The sequence below is a fragment of the Nipponia nippon genome, unplaced genomic scaffold (genome assembly GCF_047370975.1).
Source record: "Nipponia nippon isolate SJK-2023a ecotype South Korea unplaced genomic scaffold, ASM4737097v1 scaffold_5, whole genome shotgun sequence".
In the NCBI taxonomy this organism is placed as follows: Eukaryota; Metazoa; Chordata; class Aves; order Pelecaniformes; family Threskiornithidae; genus Nipponia; species Nipponia nippon.
The window spans coordinates 15,986,903-16,007,057 of record NW_028262369.1 but is presented as its reverse complement, the minus strand read 5'-3'; the positions used below and the strand labels follow the sequence as shown (position 1 = coordinate 16,007,057).

General features: G+C 47.9%; 1 protein-coding gene and 1 long non-coding RNA gene across 5 annotated transcripts in view; both read right to left on the bottom strand.

Moving 5' to 3' along the window:
• The window catches only part of EPN2 (epsin 2), a 47,498-nt gene extending 40,245 nt beyond the window's left edge, over positions 1-7,253 (bottom strand). For 3 of the 4 annotated variants that reach the window (XM_087732852.1, XM_087732856.1, XM_087732857.1), the window contains exon 1: positions 7,087-7,253. The gene's annotated coding sequence lies outside the window, so the exon portion shown is untranslated. Of the gene's footprint in view, positions 1-5,035; positions 5,158-7,086 lie in introns of all 4 variants that reach the window. The other variant, XM_087732853.1, reaches the window with a different exon arrangement.
• A 2,102-nt stretch (positions 7,254-9,355) lies between these two features.
• Positions 9,356-19,023, bottom strand: LOC148052049 (uncharacterized). The gene is made up of 3 exons (XR_015698892.1): positions 18,954-19,023; positions 12,691-14,678; positions 9,356-12,465 (listed from the first exon to the last, which is right to left on the bottom strand). It is a non-coding gene; the product is annotated as an uncharacterized LOC148052049 (long non-coding RNA).
• Positions 19,024-20,155: the final 1,132 nt, after the last annotated feature.

The following is a 20,155-nucleotide window of genomic DNA, read 5'->3' as shown; positions in this document are numbered from 1 at the left end:
ACTTCAGCTTCTCTAAATTTAAGAATTCTGAAAGCCAAGTAAAAACAATTATAAACATTCCTGTATTTTACTTCCTTATTAAATCTTCCCAAGAGAATCAGTAAACATATAAACACAAATATCTTTCAGAAGAGTCACCCAGGTACCAATCTTAAAATCTTCAGAAAGCAGTTGCTTTGCTGAAAAAGTATAAAAAACATGGGCTACATAATTGTAGTCTGGTGCAATGACAGTCTTCCTATTCTTCTGTGTAGCATGTAGAAATTTCTGCTTTAAAAATATACATGAAGTTGTAGAGTCTCTCAAAAACTAAAACTACAATATTAAATATTGATTTCTGATCTGCATTTGTGCACTTCTAAGAAAAGTACTTGGGTCACCTATGCTATTTATCTAAAAATATTCCAACAGAGGCATTATCTTTACTTTCTGAGAAGCACCATCCTAAATTGGTAGACAAAGTTTAACTTAATGAACTCTGCTCAACAACAGCAGCAAAAAAATAGTAACACTTCTCATCAGTAATAAGCATTCCAAGCCCTTAAAAAAAAAAAAATCACTGCAAGAAGCATAGTATTACAAGAAGCAATCATAAAACCATGCAATAAGCCAGCATGGGCTCAGAAGGCAAATATTTCATTAGATAGCAGAACAGATGCGAGTCTTATGCTTTCAAATGGTCATTACAGAAACAGGATTTTATCAAATGATGGAATGCCTGGGCAGGGGCATTTTAAAGATTCACCAGATCTTCCCTGGATCTGAATCCTGCTGGAAATGCACAATTCAGACCTCTCTAAACAGATATTACTCTTCACACTCTAGCAATGTCACAAAACGGTAGGGTGTTTCACTGATTAATTAGCTAACTGAATAATTAAAAACATTAAATTTCTGTTTTTCAAATAATAATTCAAGTGCTTCCCTTTACATATACCAGATGACACAGTACATTCTGCTTGACCATCTATCAGAGATCAGGCAGGCGTGTTAAAAATAGTTCTATTTAGAACTGAAGGATAAGGATTAATTTATGATCTTAAATTTCGGCTGATTTCATAGGGTTAGATCAAACATCTATGCCTTACTGCCGTTGTCACAAGCCTCATCCCTGTCCAAACAGAGCTGAAAGTTAGTAGAAAGGCAGTTGCAGCAGCAATTGGGTCAACAGATTTGGCTGAAGAAATCCTCACAGCTAAAAGAAAAAAAGATAAAAATCAGGAGAATGACAAAATTAAGATGCTGCTTGGGGCCTGTTCACCCAGTTAGCAACACACAACTAGCCACTTGAGAACAGATTTCCCACCTACCAGGAAAGATGTTTGAGGGAGTCTTTCGTACCTGTGCCTCAGGGGAGGAAGTTGCTTTTAAAAATACTTTGTTTTGCCTTTCCCTAAGGAGTATTAGAACTGTATATATCCGTTATTTTAGTGTTTTTTGTCCATGGGGTCCTACAAACAAAGGTCTTATTTGTGAACTCTACAACCCTTACACCCGTGAGCAATTACTCATGCGATTAGTCCCAATGAAGTCAGAAGAATTGTTTGAGAAAGAAATTGCTTGCCAATCTAAGGGTTGCACAATCAGAAAAAAAAAGTATAACAAAACCACAGAGGGGGGTAAATTGCATCTGACAAAAACTACAATCAAGAAATAGCTGGTGACAGATTCTTATTTAACTACAAGGAAGTGATTTAAACAGTCAGGAGCAGTTGTCATAAGATTATACAATTCTCTATTAAGATTCTTAAAGTGTCTTTGTTCTAGCAAAGCTATGAAAAGACCACTGCCCTTGTAAAGGTTCAGAAACTATACTAAATTGATGTTAAGTCTAGAAATTAATATGATTTCAAAGCGAGCAAAGAAAAAACTGTAAAAGAGCATCCTTGACATTACTAGCACCTTTGTCGCCCATGCTGACACTTAATTAGCATGGGCACAACATATATCATAGCGTTTCCCGGTGGCAAAACTCGACCAAAGAGAACAGACCCAAACAAACAGAAGTACAGAGCTCGCTCTGCTTGGGTTTCTGCTTTTTAAATAATGAAAACTAGTGGTTTGATTTTAGAAGACATTACGTTATGTAATTGACATCTTCAGAACTGCAGGAAAGTCTCTGTAAGGTTTACTGCAGGGAGATTAAATTAATGTCTGGCTGTTGAATTTCTCTAAAGAAACAAATGCGGCATTTTAGCCATGACCCCCAGACACCACTGTCTACCTTTAAGTAGTCACTTCTAGAACAACAGGCCATGACTACAACTACTGCTACACTGAAAAACAAACAAGGCAAGCGAGTCTTCTGATTTCTGTCTCAAAGGACGGACATAAAACATCACTAGGTAAGGTGCCTGGCGTATTTTCAAATTAATAAGCAGCTCTGAACTTTAAAAAAAAAAAGTTTTAACTTGCAAAAGTACTGTTCATTAATTGCTGCACTGTAAGCATGAAAGAGCAAATGATTTACAGATTAATGTTTTACTGTAAGGGATAAGAACAGAAATGTCCATTGGAAAAGAACATCCACCAAAACATTGGGTCTAAAAGTGATCAAATCCAAGCCATAGGAAACATGTAGTGACTCGACTGGAGAAAGGAACCAGTGCTACTATTCAAATAAGCATTAAAACAGATGTATACATGTGCAAAGTACAAGGTAATTATGAGGGCAAGAAAGTAGGAGGAGATAGAAGTCTAAAAGACAGGTTTGTACCATTGCATTCAAGTGCTCTCCTGTCTGGGTCACTCTCCAAAACTATTCTACTTCGCATGCCTTGTACATTTAGTACGAGTACTACATGACAGAAGACCCAGCAACCGTAGACAACATTAATAAAACACCACTTGGAAGAAAGATGGGAGCAGTCAACAACGTGGAAGAAAACTGCAGAGGTCTCATATAAAAATGTCAACTAATTACTTTAGGCAGCTCAGGGAGCTATACTCCTAGCCGTGGAAGGAGAATTATTACTTGAAAATAAATTGTATGCATCAGGATAATGACACATACTGAGTCTGAGATTCTTTAGAACTTTACCCAGCCACCTCCACCATAAAACTTAGATAAGGGGAGCCTCCAACACAGAGATGTATCCAGTTCTGGGCTGGGACTGGTTTTACCCAGTCATACTGCTAGAGCCAGCTGCACTCACGCTGCCAGTGGGGACCTGCTCGTGCCTGAGCTCTCCTCTGCTCTATACTCATGTTTCCCCACCTGGAAAGAGCTGGCTTTTTCAAGCTGGCGTGCAAGCTGAGGCACAGGCAGTGTGAACAGACCAAGCCTGACCTTGAACTCAAGCTCAAGGCACTATACCTAGAGGCATTTATGTTAACAGCCCTGTGTGACATGAGAACAAATAGACACACTATTAACAACGCAATACAGGACATTGGTTCGGAGATCAATTTTTAAGTTCCATTTTTGTAACAATACCAAAAAAAATGAGGAAAAAACTACCTATACAGAAGAAAAGCATTTCACTAAGCATAGTGACACAAAGTAATATTTCCATATAGAAATGCACAATAGTGAATTACAAACCAAATTCTAGTAAACATCTCTAATTGCCAGTGACATTGCAACTAGAAAACACAAAATACGCTTATACTGATTTTCTAATTAGTATAATCATTCATACAAACTCCACTATTAGATATTTACACACATTTAACTTCTTGTGGTAACTCTGAACATACATACTACAGTTTGAAGGAACTCAGTCTCAGTAATTTAAGCTACTCTCTCCTTAAAAACTGCCTACAACCTCTAGTTACCTACAAAAACACACCTTAGAATGGTTTGATCCAACTATTTTGCCTTTTATCAGTAGTTTGGAGCATTGTCATAAAATCAACCAAATCCCAAATTTGAAAACCAAAGACAAAACAGTTACTTGCAAAACGATAAATAAGCAAGACCAGCTTTTCTGTAGCTTTCTACCTCCTGCGCCACTCACCGAGAGGTTCAACTGCGACAACCACATAGTTCTAGATTCATCCTGAAGCTTACGGTCTCCGAATTCACTTATTCTGACATACAAGCATTCTAAATTCCCCCCCCCCCCCCCCCATAGGAAAGCAATCCTGTAACAGCCACCGAAACGGATTAATTCTGGGACTTTTTATGATTCAGCACATACCGGTATGTAACCAAAGTGAAGTATACCAATGCTAGTGGAGCTACAATTAGACCTAGCAGGTTTTATTCTAGAGGACAGCATACATGTTGTTCTCCTCCACAGTGTCTCATGCCTTCTTAATGAGCAGCCAGGCTACTGAAATACACAAAAAAACCCGCTGTTCTTTGAAGCACTTAAGACAGCAGGATACTAGTACGTTTCGATACTTTCCCCGCACAGATCAGAGCAAGGCAAAGTGGAAAAAGAACATTACAGAGACTTTCATACAAACCAAGCACCTTTCATTTGCTATTAGCAAGATCCCAAGAGACAATTTAGCGCTCTGCAAATATGGCACTGGAAGACTGGAAAGTTGCTTCCTGAGTACCAGTCATTAAATAAAGATTTTAGAATAACTTATATTCTTCTAGACCAGGCAAAACCAATAGCCATTTCCTCATCCCACGTATGAGACCTAAGAAAAGCAAGATCATTAATATCATAATTACACTGTAATATATTTCTCCTAAAACAGATTATAATTTAATGATTTCTCTCAAAAAAAAACGAACACAACAAAAAATAAAAACAAAACCACACCAATTTCTATATCAAGAAAGACTATCAGCATTTTTATGAAGTAACAAATTAGGCCTTTGGCATTTCACAGCAGTGATCCAAGATTTGAGGCTTCTTAAACGCTCCAAGTTTTAAAGCAATCAAATGGCTGACAGCTGGAACAAAATTAGCATGATTAACCAGTTATGTAAATAATGATGCGGTCAGTACAAGCTGAATTCATTTATGCTCATTGCATTATACAGTGCTGCTTGCACTGGACATCAGATGTTTGTCAACTATTCATTAAAAATGACTGTAGGAATAATGGACGTGAAAAACAACATGAACATTACCATCCAGGCTACCCAACAGCCAGGTCGCCGATACCTCTTCTCCTATCAGGACAGGACCACCAAGTAACTCGCAGATAGGACTCTTCCTGCCCAAATACCATCCAGCGCTACTTAGCTCCTACCTAGAGAAGGGGTCAATTATTTTTTTCTAAAGAGAGAGGTCCATCCTGTTAGTATCTCATTATATTTCATTTCTTAAATGCAGGTTTTATTTCATTTGTCAGCACATGTAAGAGTCAAGCTACCGTGTAGGAGAACCATTGTCACAGCGGAATGATGTCACGTAGTTACTTTATGGCATCAAGGAAGTTACAATCAGCACCCATAAGTCAAACTTCCTGAAGCATAACTTGCCATCAATTCAGCCTTATCAGATTTCGTCTCCAGGAATGCATACTCATGGTTAATTTGTACTTGATAATTTTTGATAACATAGTTAAATATTTAATACATGGGAGATTATCTTTGAAACTCTATCTAGCTAGTTTACCAGAAAATTTATCAAAAGTTTTGATTCTTCACAATAAAACACTACATATGAGTTTGTTCAAAAATAATGTATCCAAGAATCAGCCAAGACAAACATATTTAGAAGTACTTCCTAAATAGGCTGTATTTGGCTAAAGGTATCATTACAATATATTTATATTTTTAATCAAAAATCATTCTAACATCCCATATTTTACATCCTAACAATCCAATTTTCTATGACCTTGTCTCACACAACACACAGCAACACACTGGAATTATGCAAGAGTTCCATATTACCACAAAACATGTATTTCAGTGGAGAGAACAATAAAACTTAATCTTGTGGCCTGATTTACATTTTGAACTCCTGAAGTCAGCCTCTACAGTCCATAACATCCACAACACACCTTAACAACCTGAACAAGTATTTTAGGCCTCCTGTTGAAAATGTATGTATATAATTCAGGATATTTTCTTAGTAGGTTAAGAAAAAGAAACATATCCAATTCATGTAAATTTTAAATATAACTTAGCTTTTCCAATCAGCGATGATGCCATACTTAAGAAGGGGGAGGGGGGAAGCATTACATACCCCTTGGCCAAATAAAACTGAGACTAAATGTTATCAATATGCCTTATTGGCTTTAAAACAGGAAACTTCCATTGTGGGTAGCCTGTGATAATTCTTGTTTCAATACACTTCACAACAACAATAATGCTTGATATAATGCAGCACACTGACTACCCAAGACCAATCTGTAGCATCAAAGGTACTGCCGGTAAAAATTGAAAAAGGTATACATATAAAAAATAAACCCCTAAAAAAAATAATTAAAAGCACTACTACACAGCTTCCAAACCGACTATATTACTGAAAAAATGAGCCCCACACCGCCACAATTAGGGTTAATAACGCAGAGGCGAGGGGACGGACCCTGCGAGCCGGAGGCCCCCGCCGCGGCCCGGGAGCCCCCCCGCCGGGGCAGGCCGCCGCCATCCCCCGCAGCCCCAGCCCAGGTGGCTCCCAGGGAGGCGGCCGGCCCCATCGGCCGGCACGGGGAGGCAGGCCGAAACTTTTCGGCGGCAAAAGCCCTTCCGCCGGCTGCCGGGCCTCAGCGGGACGGAGCCCGCACCCCGGGAGGCGAAGGGCCGGGGCGATCGCCGCCGCCCCCCCCGCGCCGGCAGCACCGACCCGGCGGGTCCCGCAGGCGCGCTCCCTGCTCTCGCGGCCCCGCCGCCGCGCTGCCATGATGGGCAGTAACTGTTGCTGCCCACCCCGCGCAGACAACAAAGGCCACCCGGCCCCCCGCCGGGGCTGCCCCGCCGGCCGCTCCGTTCCCCCCCACCCCAGCGCCCCCCGCCCCGCCCCACCTGCCCCGGCCCCGCGGCCCTCAGCCGCCGCCCCAGCCCCGCAGCCGGCCGGGGGGCCGCTCCCTCCCCACGGGGAGCCCCGGAGCCCCGGGGGGGCCCTTCCCGCGCCCACCCCGCACCCCGCTGCTGAGGGGAAAGGCGGGGGGAGGCTCTTCCGCCGCCGCCGCCCGTCCGTTCCGCCCCGAGCACCCCGCGGCTCCCGGACTGACCTGGCGCTGCGTGGCGGAGGGTGCGGGAGGAGCGGGGAAGGGACCGCGGGAGGCGCGGAGGGGGTGTCCCGGTGCCCGGCCGCCGCCGCCGCCGCCTCTGGCTGGGTTTGACACCCACACGCACCATCCAACATGGCGGCGGTCGGGGGGGGGGAGGCGGCGGAGGAGGCGGAACCGGCGGCTGCGCGCGTCCCCGAGGCGCGGCCCCGGCCCGGGCGCGGCGAGGCGAAGGGCCGGGGCGGGGAGGGGGGCGGCGGGAATGGCGGCCTCCACCCGGGCAGCGCCGCCCGACCCCGCCGCCACCGCCCGCTGAGGGGGCAGCGCGCCGTCCCCCGCCTCCTCACCCGCCGCCGCCAGCACGGCCTCCGCCGGCCATGGCGGGCCGCTGCCGGGTCTCCTGACAGAGAGAAGGGCCCGCCGCCCCCTCGGCCTTCCCGGCCGGGGAGGGTTAGGGGCCGGCGCCGGTGAGGAATAAGGGAGGATCGGCCCCGGGAGAGGGCCCGAGCGGGACCGTTGCCACATCTGACGGAGGGAAAAGGCTTGGGAAGCCAAGGGGAGCCCCCTCCTCGCTCCTCTCTCCAAGGGAAAACCGATTTCGGGGCAGGGAAGCCCTGCATTGCAGGCGGGAGAGGGGATCCCCCAAAAAGCAGGGCCTCGGGTGGGCTGCCAGGCCCCAAAGCAGCTCCCATCGCCTCACACAGCACGCTTACTGCACCTTTCCCCCTCCCGCCGAAGATGCCAATACAGAATAGCGGCATTTATGGATTGAGGGACACTTTGGGATGGCAGGAGGGAGCTTTCTGGTCGCCAGGCTTGGCGATGAGAAGGGCAGCTCGGCAGAGGGGCACACAGGCATGAACTCGGCAGGAGGAGCCAGGCAGTCAGGGTGGGTTGGAGCACATGTCCTTCCCCTCTGGGGATAATGACTAAACCTGTGTCCGGGATCACAGGTTGGAGGAGGTTAGTGGTCTCATTGTAGTTCTCCCTGGATATATTTGTTCCCATCGTAAAACCGTGAGACAATTCAAGGAAACGGGACATCGCTGTTTGGGAAGACGGTCGGGGTTGGTGCAGGTCAGGGGAGAAGCTGGCTCGCAGGACTCTGCTCGTATTACAGCTGGCTCCGGGTAGCACTACTGGTCACTTAAAACCCAAATTCTTGAGGAATCTTGCCTTACTAAAGCATAACAAAACAAAGTAAACTTGGAGCAAAACCCAGTTTATAAGGTATTGCTTTTCAAGTGAAAGGAAGGTCAGGCCAAGCGCTGCACACTTGTGGCCCAGCCCTTTCTCCCATGGAGTCGGTAGCAAAATTCCCACTGACCTCAATAGGAGATGGATCGAGGTTTAAATACGGAAGAACGGGGACTGCAGCGAAACACCAAGTAAGCTGCATTAAAGGCAACTTATTTAGAAATGCTGCAAGTTCAAATGCTTTGAATACCATCTGGTAGCTGGGAAGCCAAGTCTTTTACAGCTAGTGCAATGCTGGCTTAGCTGTTAACCTTGAGCTGGGAGAGCTAGGCAGAATTAAATTCTGGGTGAAAAAAAATAAAGGATCCGCACACATCTGACACTCAGCAGGAGCTGAAAGAATATGTCCGTCTTTTCTTCTTTAGAAGAAAACAGCAATGATGGAAACCTAATGTTTCTGTGCATGTTCATTAATCCTAATGATTAGGTGTTGACAGCTCTAAAGAACGAGAAGAAAGCTCTTGGTTAAAATAAAATGGGAAGAACGAGATTATTCCTGCTGCCTTCTCTCCTGCCTGCCTTCCTTCCAGGTCTGGGCAGACAACTCTCCGAAGCAGGAGGCATCTTCCTCTCCGTTCCCAGCTCCATCCCAGGTGTCTCTGTCTACAGCATGACTGTACAAATCAATGAACCCAGCAAAGAGCTCCTACAGCTGGCAGGCCTGTATCAACAAAACTGTATTTTTCTATCAACCAGATCAAGCCACTTAGTGCAAGCAAAACAAGCCAGCCACATAAAATTACCCAGTCTTTATTACACCTGTGTTAATGCCTTAAAAATCTCAGTGTTCCTGCTACAGTGGTCAGGAGCCTGATTGATACAGCTGCACCAGCACAGATTTGCCCAGGCTGCAAAGGGACAATCCCTTCTGGCAGTCCCCTGAGGACATTGCCAGTAAGAGGGCACTCACGGCAGTGGATCTATGGCCCTTTTTTCGTATTGGCAACAGAAGGTCACTGCTGTTTGTCCTGTGATTTTAAACCCAGGAGCCAGTGTAGAAAGCTTTCCACCCCAGCACTGCCCCATCCCTCTTTCAAGCAGGCTGTACCACACCTTGGATGTTGACCCAAGCCACTCTATCAAATCATTCCCAGCCCACAACATTTCAGCTGTGTTGGCAGAGCCAGAGTTCAAGGCCATTATTTGCAATACAAGTTTGGCATCAGAAGCCGATAGCCGTGGCACCTCCCTGGTAGCTGTGCCGGCGGCAGAGTAGTCCATGTGGAGAAAGCAGATGGCGGCAGCGAATCCAGCGAGTGGGAGTAGAGGGGCTGTTGCATGGCAAGGAGCAGGAGGATAATGCGCAGTGCTGCAGCGCGATGTCTGGTATGCAAGAGACTCCCAGCAAAGACAAGGCAGGCGCAGCCTCCCCTGGCTCTGCCCGGCCACGGCTGCCCTCCCAGCTAACCTAGCGAAGAGTGGCTGCCAGGAAGCCACAGGAGGGCCTGTTCCACAGCCATAATGTGAATATCGCCCACACAGCAACTACCGCCACGTGGGGCTGAGCACACCACTAATTAGCTAATGAGTTTGTTCCAAATGTCTGGCCACAGTGTGAGTGACAACAGGAACAGCACTTGAAAAGCACCAAACAATGACAAGTACATTCATCTCTTCTCGCTGACCCCAGCCCCGCATTAACAAATAGGTCAAACAACAGTGCTGTACAGTGATCTAATCCTCCAGCCATATGTCGGCTGACCGAAAAGATACAGGAAAAAAAAGCTGCGCAGAGAACGCCAAAAGGCCTTGCAAAATTTCTAAGGAAAACTTGATAAATATATCCCTGCAGTTTGAAATTCGATTTCCTCACTCTATTGTTTCTCATTTCCTGAGAGCTGGCTTGGTGGATCACAGTTTCTGCTCCTGTCTCCAGTGCTTGTAACCAAACAAGATTGAATCTCATTATCCTGATGCATGGCTCTAGCTGCATGCAATCCGATCTCTAAATCACAGTCATTTTTGCTCCATTACTGATTTTCCTTCCCACTCCTAACCCATAGGTCTTCAAAGGAATCAATTCGAAAATAGAGACTAGCATCATCTGATGAAGGGGTATTTAACGTTCAGCACTTAAGTCCGTATTAAATAGCCAAGTAAGAAACTGCCTCGTGTCTCAGGAGGCTGGGCACCCTCCGCTCACACTGACTCCAGTGGGAGCTGGCATTTCTCAGCCTCCCTGGGAAGCCACATGCTTCCACATGGGGTAAACAGGGACTTAAGTCCTTTAGTGCCCAGTTTTAGAAATCTGCTAATTAAATGAGAATCTGGGCAAATGCAATCATTATTGTCCTTGGAGCCAAAGAAGCAAGACATTTCTCAACAAGCACAGGCCCTCTTCTGAATTTTCTCAGCTGTCTGCATGTTGCTGACAGCGATAGAGAATATATTCAGATTCATACAAAGCGATGTTCACCCCAGGTTATTCCCTCCTGGATTCATGAATATTTCATTGAAATATGCAAAGTCCGAGTTGCACTCTTGTCTGCTTTGATTAGACACATGGATCCACAGGGTCTGCAGCCCTACCACACATACAGGATTCATCTACAAGCCAAGGAGAACCAAAACAAAAGTTTAGTTCCCACCATATTTAATTTGGTTTAGGTTATTTCTTCAACCATCTTTAAATAAATGTAGTTACAAGGAGCAAAATCAGAAGTATGATGAATGGGTGAGAGTACAGCCCAGTAAGCCTGTGCCCGAGTTCAGCTGGAATCGACCCAAGTGTAATCAGAATAGAGGATGCTTACCACCAGCATGAGGGTTTTAGTTTCATTTGTGATGGAGACAAACTTGTAGAACTGTTTCCAATGCAAATGCTCATTTGGACAAGTTCAAAATTAACACACCTCTAATACGGGCTTTCAAAACAGACCTTTTGTGAACACATTAGCAGATTCATGAAAAGGAGAGAATGCAACCCCAGCACATTCTGTTTTTCTCAAAATGAATATGCACTGACAGTGCAAGAGGCAGTGACGTTTGAAACGTGCTTAGTTCTAGTAATTACCAAGCGTTGTGTTTCTTTAGAAGTTAAAGCCGTTCTCGTCTGCGGGCACCTTCCCTCATTCCTTTCTCCTTACTGCTCTGTAGGTGCAGTTTCTCCCCATGCCACATTGAGAAGCCAAGGCTACTGTATTGCTTACATCAAATCCCACTAAAGCCTCAGGGTGAAATTCCACAACAGTTTTAATTGACCTAAGTCAGGGTGTTGTGGTTCCTGCCCTTCCTCCACCATCCATTCCCATTCCCTCCCTACCACCAACACCAGCCTACACCATCTGTGGTAAAGACTAATCACTTTGGGGAGGGTGAGAGGGGAGGGTTACTTCTCAGCCAGTTTAGCTCCCTGAACCAGCTCACTAGAAGGTCAGCTGAGCACCCACATCAGCAGAAAGGAGAGGACAGGACCACTGCAAGGCCCCACTGACTGGTGAGGAGGTATTTTTCTTGTTTAAGAAGATACAATTGGCACATTTGACTTAAAGGGCCTGGATTTGCTGCTTGTTTGCAGGCTGGGAGCACTCGCCTGTTGGGACCATCCGCATAGTTTTGAGTGGCAGACTCAGGCCCAAGGTTTTGAAGTGAAGATGGACCCATTTAGTGTTACCATCTGGTTCTCCAAAGCAAGTCAAGTCAGAGCCTGTAAAAGCCCGTGCTGGAGGACAAGGATTCCCTTGCGGTTGGTACAGTTTGTACTATCCCTCTTGACTTCCTCCTTGCCATGACGAGAGGACTTCCTGCCAGGAAGGAGCTGATGGACAACATCACCCATCAGAGTTCCCCTTCATCATTCCTGCAGCCACCCAAAGAATGTCACCCAAAGAGTCAGGCCCTCCCTTTTGCCCTGGGCCCATCCACAGACCAATCGAGGCTTCATAAAAACAGCCAAACCACAGGATGACTTGTGTTGTTGCACAAGGATCTCGCATGGCCAGGGATTATCCTCACTCCTCCCAGCTGTTTCTCACCTTGAGGGAAACCGCCCTGTGGGGCTCACGATGAGGAAAGTTATCAGGAGAGCAAGAGAAGCTGTGCTCCTGGCTCTGTAGCATCACCTGGAAATTGGGTCCCCTCTCCTCCTGGTGGGCTGGGACAGTGATTTAGGCTGGTCCCGTCTGGCTGGAGAGGGAGGCAAAAGACTTTGTCCACTAATAGAAAGGGGCAGAGGAGTGAGGGAGTGAAGTGTACCCACAATCAAGCAGCCAACCAGTGGTCACTGCTGTCAGAGGACATGGTACGCTCAAGAACAAAGAGTTTCACATTTAAGCACAAAAATCCAGGGCCTGTGAGAAAAGCACCACCTTGTCCACAGGAGGTAAGTGCAGTGATTCATCTACCACTTACCTGGGGTGACTCAGGGGTACCAAGACTGCGATCAGCATTATCACACCAGCACGGCACTCAAGCATGGAGGCTCGGGGCATCATCTGGTCAACAGGGGCTTCCTTCATGCGTGCTCTGCTCCTAGAGCACCCAACAGTAAGCCATGCCTGGCAGCACAGGCTGTCTGGAAAGCCTCATCTGTTTATAACCTTGGGAACTAAGCTGTATAGCTACAATGTATGGCTGCAACCGTTTTTAGCTGAAAAATTTCTAGTATTGCTCTCAGTCACAGTAGCAAACACAGGACCCCTGAAGCAGACCAAGCACTGGAAGCCACAGGTGTTTTGAGCTCTGTCACTTTTAAACCAAGGGATTGGTAACACAGTGCTGCCATGTCCCTGGATTACAGCTGGATGCCCATCACCGATTATCACAGCTGAAAGGCTGGTAGTTTTTCCCCTTGACAGATGACAACTGAGGGCTGTCTATTTGGTTTGTGTTTGCACAGCACCCAGCCAGTCACTTAATTACTTGGCCCAATTTGTAGCTTTCCAATTCCCACTTCTGCAAGTGACTTCCTCCGTTCCCAGGCTCACAAATCCAGTTGCAACTTTCATATCTGCATTCGTGGTCGCAGCTCCGAGCTTGTCGCTGCTGCCCCATCACAAAGAGCATCTCATCCTCAACAGGGCTTCTCAGGTGTTTTCATAATGCAAAAAAACTAAACAGTGCAGAGCTGTAAATACACAGTCCCTATGTAATCAACAAGCAGATGACAAATGTCACCAGCAGGGCTGGAAGAGATTCATGACAAGCCATCAGGACTCCACAAAGCAAATAAACTGCACAGCACTGCAGGCAAGAATTTCTCAGGAACATGTTCAATTCTAACACTATCCAACCAAGCTGCTCCATGGATCAGTCCTGCTGAACAAGTGTTCTGTGAGCTCCTCAAAACCAGGAGGCTTCCTTGGTTGAAGAAAAATGTCCATCTTCAATGACAGCAGATTTCAGTAGCTATTTGAGCATCTTGGCTAGTCAAGCAGGTTATAATTGGCTGTAATTAATACTCCTACGAGCTTCCACATTCTTATGGACTGAATGAGATGGAGAAATACAGGATTGCTCCCTGACCTTGCGAACATTAGAAGAAGTCAAAGGAACCTGTTCCCTTCTGATCTTTAGAAATCAAACATCTCCGTGATCAGAGAAGGTAAAAGGCAAACGCCAGCACTGCTGGGAACTGGCTGTGCACAGCCTTGTTTCTTCTGGGGTACAAACCACAACGGCCTCAACCTCAATCAAAAATAACTGCAAAGCAAGTTGCTAGAGACAGTAGGTTTCCTCTAACTCTCAAGAAGCCTCTTTTTATGCTTGCACGTCACTCAGAGCATGCTGGGGGGACCGGGGGGTGCAAACCATGGTGCAGCCACAATAGATTTTAGCAATACTGAAAGTGGCCTTTGGCAAGATGCATAAACTGAATAACCTAATCAGTAAGGGTGAGAGACAAATAAGCCTAAACTGCCTGATGTGTTGAAAATCCCACATCTATCACCAGTGGGCCAGAAGAACAGTTTGTGACACCTGCACAGCTAGGCTTAAAAGTGCTTTACACTCAGCAGGATCTTAACCACTTGGAAAGGAAGGGCTGTGCTGTGCAGATAATTTCCTCCACTGAAGCCACCGATCTGACCCTCAAAAGAAGACTGACACACTTCCATGCAAACGCCCTGTGCGTCTTGCTCTCTTATTCTGCTTGCAATCCTTCGTTACAGGCATGTTGTGAGAAGTGGCTCTGCATCAGCTTTTCCAGCTTGCACTTGGTTATCATGAGAAAGAAACATGAGACTCCACTGTCTTCCCTCTGGGCAGGGCAAAACCCTCCTGTTTTGCTGTGAGATCAGAGGCTGGGGGGAGTCAGGAAACTGGAGAAGCTGTCATTTCAAGATACATCCTACAGACACAGCGCTTGTTCAGGAAGCATCCAAGCCCCACACTGCTGGGTCCTAGAAGAACATAACAAGAAATGTGTGTCCGCTTACCCATTTCCAATACTTGCCCTCCAGCATTCACTATTGACCACTGCTGGTGTTGGAATTCTGGACTGGACACCTTTGTGTTTTAAGCAGGACAAATGGTTTTATCTTCCCACTTGCTGGCTCCCAGCTCTGCACTTCAAACATGCGTGGATGTCATCTTTGAAAGCAGAGGCCAAGTGCAGCATTCACATGCTGTTTCTCAGCTCTCCTGAATGGACTGTTACAGGTTTCCCCCGAAAGCTCCATCCCTGTATGCCTTTCCCCAGACTCTCCATTAATCACCATGTTTTACACCCTTGAGGCTAAAGCCTCTACTAAGCCTTGTAGGCAGGTAGCATGCTTTTTAAGCCTTCAACACCCAGGGGTGCTCAGAGCCCATCCTACACAGGTAGATTTAAACATATGCTAAAATGATTTACTCAACCAGTAAATCCGTCTCTGCCCTGGGGAGCCAAGAACAGTGCAGCTGCAAACCACTGGAGGCCACACTGCAAATTCCAGCTGAGGGATATCCCAGCAGATATCACCTTGGGCTGCAGACCTCAAGTTAATTCCCTGGTCTCCAGAGGGAGAAGACACAGGTGCCCAGGCTGGAGAGGGGCTGTAGCCATTTCCCAAGCTGTTTTTGAGGGTCTCCCAGAAGTGACTCCAGCCCTTTGTGCCCAGTGCACTCAGTCCTGGCCATTCCTGCTGCTCCACAGGTTCCCCGAGCTCCTTCAGCCACCTCACAGTGCCTCCTCTTCCTCCACAGCACTGCCAGCAAAGGGCAGCAGCCAGGCTCGCTCTCCTGCACGCTGCCCTCCGCTCTGCCTGATCTGCTTGGAGCTGGCACTTGCCCAAGATCAAACTCTTGCCCTCATTTCTCATCTGAGCTCTTGCAAGGAATCAGGTGCCCCGTGGTGCCTCCAGCCCCGTGCTCCCAGGCGAGTCTGAAATCCCAGTCCCTGCAGCTGGGAGGACCATCAGGGCCATTCAGCACAACGCACTCAGGAGTGCCCTCCCAAACACTTCTACAGCACAACAGGACACTATCATGTAACATTAATATGACAAGACAACATGTGGACATAACACACAGTTACATCCTGCTGCCACCTAATCATTAGCTTCACAAGCTGGCAAGGCACTTGGATGTGCAAAGCCTGTAGTGACCAAGAACGTCAGCCAGCCACAGCTCCCCAGCAAAGCGCAAAAGCCAGCAAAACCCAAATCCAGTTCCTCTTTCAGCCTGAGAGAGGAAGAGAGGGAAGGAAGGAGGGAAGGAAGACAGCAAATCTGTGTTTCAGATGCTTGCTGAAAGGAACACTTTATATAAACACAGACATATAACAGTATTTTGCTATATACTTTGCTAGATATTGCAAGTGCATCTATATGTATGCATGTGCCATACACACACCTACATGGGAAAGGTTTTTATTACCTGTGCTAATGTTAGAGCCTTACATCACTCAACCCACGAGCTCTGCCGGAGCCACACTGCAGGGTGAGGCCAGCCACGCTGTTCCTTTGCCATCAGCTTCACAGGGAGGTGGCCCAGGTCCCTGGCTTCCTGGGGGTCTCATGAACTCTTTCATCGAAATAAACGCTGTCATTTCCAGCACTGCAGGAATGTTTCTAAAGAAAGCAGTGCCTCGGCTTTCCATTTAAAATGAAGAATTGCCTTGTAGGAGTGCTGCATGTAGCATTTGCTAAGAGAGGCAGAAAGCAAAAGCATGCATCTTTGAGCTATCCCCTGGGCAGTTTTTCTTTAAAACAGTTAGGCCAGATCCCGGTGTCATTTACACAGGCAGATATCTGGAGAGGCTTTAGTGAAATTACCCTGGATTTCCACAGCTGATATGTCAGAAATCACAATCCACCACAGTCCCAGGGAAAAATCCATCAGTTTTATTGCAGCCTCTCAAAAATTTTTGCTCAACTCTTTCCTCTTGCCTTGCACAGGCAAAAACACCACTCAGGAAAATGGCGTGAGAGTGTGCCGTGCCACCAAAGCAATGGCATCAGCTTTATTTAGCTTGGTTTTCTAAAGAAGGGAAACAGATGTAGTAGCACTGTGTGGATTCCCCCTCATAACCTTTGAGGCAGTTTGCTCATTTCAGACCAAGTTGATGACAGGCTGGGCAGAGTTTTAACAGCTACTTCATTTCTAAAGATTTCCTGAAGATTGGCAGTTGGGGAGGGGAGAGAGGTCATACTAATCACAAACAGCTCAACCCTATATCAGACTTCAGGGAATCCACACAGACTTGCTACCTCAATGCCCAGCTCTATAGGAAAAAATGCTGCACCGGACACTGCAGCAGAAGAAATCAGGCTGAGTGAAAGCAGAGCTGGGGGGGGGGGGGGGGGGTCTCCTGAGTGCATCTCCTCCTTCCCCGCAGGAAAGGGCGGTGCAGAGCAGCCGGAGCATCCGGGGAATCCGCAGCTGCACCTGCATCCGTCACTGGCCAGACACAGAAGGCTTCAGTGCTCCATCTTCCCTCTACTTCCTCCCTCTTGTCTTCCCCATCTCTCCCCTGAATAGGCAGTTTCAGGAGGAGCACAGTGCCCGGATTCTCTTGGGTTTTATAGCACATCCGGCGCTCCATGAATTATCCCGGCAGGCCAGCTCCAACAGCCTGCCTGCCTCCTCCCCACTGCCCGGCGCATCGCCAGCCTGGCCAGGGATGCGGCAACACACATCCTCAGGCTGAGGAAGCGTCAGGCGAGCGAGCCTCCTCCCTCCAGCCGCTGGCCCTCCGCCCCAGGCTGTCCCCACGGCTGACTCACACCATCTGCCCTGGCACTGACTAAAATCCTGCCACACAGGGCTCCTCTTCTGCACACCCACTCCCCTCGGCACCCTGAGCTCAGCCAAAGCGAGCCAAACACACCACAGCAGAGTCCCAAGTCACCTCTGCACCGGTGGTCCCCCGCATCCCTGCCTGGGAAGCATCCCCCGGGCATGTCCCCCCAGAGCAGCCCTGCGGTGACAAGGCACCTGCCCAAATCAGCCCCCCACACTCCTCCAGCTAAAGGAGCAGGGTGGGTACAGTGGCAAAGGAGGAACCACGGACTCTGTTGCCACACTTCCAGAGGAAGGCATGACGTGAGCTCTGGCTTAATTGGTTATTAATAACTCTTTGTTAACAAGCCAGCCCTAAGGAGGAACTGAAATTCAACTGCTTCTCTAGTGGAGAGCTCAGCCACCCATCCGCAAGCAATCATTCACAATTTCTCCCTACTTCATTTTTGTTCTCGGAAATCAGACCTCCCTAGTGAGTCACGGCAGTGACAGCATGGTCCCCTCACCTACGCACATGTCGCAAGGCTTCTTGGTTGTTTTTTTTCTTTTTAAATCCTAGAAAAATAACAGATGCTGTTGTTGAGGGGGAGCTTCTCAGAATCTGTTCAAGCACCAGGCTGAGTCTGGGTATGACCAAACTCACGGTTCCCCTAAAACAAGCCCGTTGGGAGCCGCAGAGCTCCCCTGCCCATGGGTGGTTACTTCTGCCACCCTGTGTTGCCTGCTCAGGGCAAGGAGCCTTCCTCCATGGGAAACACTGACTGCAAATAACCTCCACACCCAAACCCCACACCTCCCTGCCCAATTTCTTTGGAGCTTCCAGTTAAAAGGACCCTTCTGATTTTTTTCCCATGCAAATCAAAGCAATTATAAGACCCCCTCCACTTTCATGCTGTGCTCACAGCATGCAGCATGGTGGGTTTCCAGCCCCAACTGTCTGGGTATGGCTCCTCAGGACCCACAAGAAACGACAGAGAAATCTCAGCTCCCATACATGCTGCAGCACCAGTCTGCCCAGCTAACATTGGTCTGGGGACCTCACCTTCCCCATAACACACGTAGGCAGCCCAACACCAAGGAGAAAGATTGGAGGCTGGATGCCACAGCAGTTTCTCACACCAGAAGCCTCATCAGATGCTTCCAGAGCGGCACTGAGCAGGTTCAGCAGAAAATATTGCTCACACAGCTTAAAGCAGAACCTGGGTTGACTTGGATGAGAGCACTCAGCAGGTCTCAGTTACCCCCAGATATGTCAGTGACCACAGTAAGGTCCCAGGGCAGAGCCTAAGGACCAGAATACCACAACCATGGAGTGCACAATGAGATCTGCTTCCAGCCAGGCACCAAGTACATGATCCAAGTAGAGCTGCATGGCTCAGTCCCCTCCAGGTCATGCACAGGGAAGCCACAGCCAGCTGGAGGGAGGACACCTTACAGACAGAGGGACAGCCCACCTTCTTTCTGCTCTTGGAGCAGCCCAGGCTGCCAAGGAGAAACATCCCAGGAAATTGCAGGAGCCCCTCCTCATCAGCCCAAGCCTAGCTAGTGGCCTCCATCTCTTTTTATAGGTCCCAGGGAGACAAATAGCCTTCAGCTATTGCTGGCCCTAGTGATTAACTCATTAACAGTTAACATCTCTGTAAATGATTCTCACCTGAGTCTTCATCACAGAATGTCCCTGAACCAAAACAGACACAGCACCTGCCCCCAGAGTCAGGCACCGGCACTGCTCACATCCATTAGCCCAAAACTGAGTCCTTGGAGCCCCGCGGGAAGTGTTCGGTGTCGGTGCCCCTAAGGCTGCTGCTTATTGTGTCTGGACTCTCCCTCCTCCACCAAAACAGTGTTTGGCCTGTTCCCAGGAGGCTGGCCCCAGCCACCATCCAAGGCTGCACATCCCCTCCAGGAGGCTGTTTCGGATACCTGCCTCCTCAGTGACCCTTTCCTGCAGATTTGGGTTGAATTTCACACCCAAGATTTCAAGATTTCCAGTCCTTTTCCAGATCCATCATCAGGAACAGGCCCAAGTGTCAAAAGTGAGGTCCCACCACCAGCCCCCCATCCTTGGGCTTCCCCTGCAGGAGCTGGGAAGCACGGTCCCGCTCCCCATCTTACCTACACCACAGGCAAGTGGGACCTGTTCTGATTTACTAGCCCAGAAACCCTAATACCAGCCCCAGCCACCTGTATTGACCCTGAGGAGATGTGGCTCCATGGCTGGGGGCCACCCAAGGGGCCAGCCAAGGGGCCTCTCGTGGCCATGTTGGGCCAAGCATGGCAAACTGGCTCTGGGTCTGCTGGCTGCCCCTCCTGTAGGTGCTTTCCTACAGGTCCTGTGGGATGATGAGGGGTTTGGAGGGGTTTGATCCTCCCAGTGCTGGCCATGCTCTGTACTCAGTTACACCAGGGTGTAAACAGTGACACAAACTCCTTGGTGTGGGTTGGGCTTTGTAGAGAAGTAGGGTTATACACAAGGGCAAGTCTGATGCTCAGGAGTTACCGATGTGACCTCTGCTCCAGGGGGAAAGTGCTGACTCTGAACTCCTGTTTACAGGCACTGACGTGGCGTTTTCTAGCCTGGGATGTTGCTTCCTCGCCGTGTGGGCCCTCTGTGGGGCACCCACTTCCTTGAGAGGCAGAGAATCCCCATCGCGTC